The 2,017-nt window shown below is 57.8% G+C and overlaps 1 long non-coding RNA gene across 1 annotated transcript; it reads left to right on the plus strand.

Annotated features, from left to right (window-relative positions):
* Positions 1-599: 599 nt before the first annotated feature.
* LOC118157597 lies at positions 600-1,506 on the plus strand. The gene is made up of 2 exons (XR_004746686.1): positions 600-727; positions 1,060-1,506. It is a non-coding gene; the product is annotated as an uncharacterized LOC118157597 (long non-coding RNA).
* Positions 1,507-2,017: the final 511 nt, after the last annotated feature.

The raw sequence follows: 2,017 nt of genomic DNA on the forward strand, positions 1-2,017 counted from the left end.
GGAAGAGTGACGGCTCTTTTTAATTAAACGTGTCCTTTGTGCTCGTGTATTTAGACACCGAAATACAGCATTTCGCCGCATGTATAAAATTGTGTTTGCATTTATTTAATTTAGAGTTCTTTTTAAAAAGCATGTAGTCTTGAATGTTTGTTCTCCGTTTTTTTTCACATCATTACCCTGATACCGCTTGATTAGCTCCCTCCCCAGTCATGATTGGTAATTAAAATAGGCATTAAAATTAGTCACTTAGCAATTTTGCTGTTCAATTGGCAATTAAATTACTTAATTGCAATTAAAGTCCTAATTTTAATTGGCAAAATGATAGATGTAGATTTAAGATAATATGTATAAATACTTTAATAAGTGTCTATATAAGGATTACTTAATTACTCAACTTCAAGTTTATGCTGTTAACTTTAGAACTTTTAAGTGAGTAATGAAATTTATATTACATCTATTCTAAGGATATGGTAATTAGATGTATTTCTTGTCCCTACAAGGGTCTGTGCAGTGAGGTTCCTTTACCATGGTGAAATTGCAGCCGGGACTAACCGTGGTGCGGCACCGACACCGGCCCCCGGCCGGGCAGGGGGCAAAGAGCAAAGCAGTTGGTCTGGGGCGTCACGGAGGTTGTGCAGGCTGAGCTTAAAGGGAGAAGCATCCCCCAAATGAGAACGATGACTGACTTGAGAAGGAATGGTCGGAGTTTCGCATAAGCCATTCATGTGTAAGTGCTTCACAGGGTTCTTATGTAAGGAAGAGTTTTGTGTTTGTGATGTTGGCGCTGCGTGTCCGGGCTGCGCTGCTTCAGGTGCGCCGGGTCCTGTTCTGAGCTGTGTGCTGGCAGTCCGTGTGTACAGGCAGTGCCTCTTCCCAGCCTTCAGAAAAACCTTGGAGCAGGGCTCTTGCACGCTCAGCTCTCCTGAACAAGGAGCAGGTTTCTGTTTCTTGTAAAACCCCTGCCAGTCCCCACTGCGGGCCCTTGTGTAACAGCCACTCGCCTCCTCCCCGAGCCGTGCAAAGGAAGCTGGACTTACTCAAGCTCTTTCTTTTTTCCAGGCAGAAGTGCAGCAGGGGATGCAGCCTGAGGAAGGGCGGTGATGACCCCGAGGTGCTCCGGTGCGGCTGTGTGTTTCTGCGCCCTCGCTGCTCCTGTTGCCTCTTGATGAGCAGCCCCGTGCCATCACGACGTGCCATCACGACGTGCCATCGCACCCACCTGCACGATCAAGCTGTGATGGGCTGGGGGCAAGCGTGGTGCTGCCGTTGGACTGACCCAGCCTCACCTGACCACGTCGCTGCCCACTTGCCGAGCACCGCTGCCCTTTGCAGCCCCCACTGACCCCTTCGGGGGTCTGAGGACACCAGTTCCGTGGGACGAGCGGGCGTGCGGTGGGCGCCGAGCCCCGAGCCTGCTGGCAGTGTGGTGCGGGGATGTGCGGGAGCGGGGGGCACGCATAGCGCGCGGGGCCTGTAGTGAGGGCACACAATAAAGCACTGCTGAACTGACACACGGCTCTGGCTGCTGCGACGACGCGGGCGCTGTTACAGGATGGGAACCCCCTGCTGCCCGGGGCGCCCTGCCCTTACCGGGGGCGCCCGTCCCAGTGCACCCGGGGGGAGCTGCGGGCCTGGGCCAGCGGGGAGCCGTCGGGAGGATGAGGAGGAGGAGGAGGAGGAGGGAGGAAGGGGGCTGGAGGGCAGGACACCAGCGAGCGGCCGCCACACGCCAGACGCGGCCCGGGGAGCCCCCGACGGGGCGGCCCGGGACACCCCCGCGCCCCCCTCCCCCCGGGGCTATTTTTGGCGCGCCGCGCGGTTGCGTCAATGGCGGCGTCCCCCTGCGTCACGCGCCGCCCCGCCCCGCCCCGCCCCGCGCTCACTTTTTCCCCTGGCCGCGGGCGGGTGACGCCGCCGCGCGCATGCAAATGAACCCCGCCCCCCGCCCCGCCCCCGCTTAAGGTGCCGCGAGCCCGACGGGGCGCACCGGGGGCCCCGCCCGCCCCCCCCCCCCTCC

Source organism: Oxyura jamaicensis (assembly GCF_011077185.1).
Source record: "Oxyura jamaicensis isolate SHBP4307 breed ruddy duck chromosome 7 unlocalized genomic scaffold, BPBGC_Ojam_1.0 oxy7_random_OJ69423, whole genome shotgun sequence".
Taxonomy (NCBI): domain Eukaryota; kingdom Metazoa; phylum Chordata; class Aves; order Anseriformes; family Anatidae; genus Oxyura; species Oxyura jamaicensis.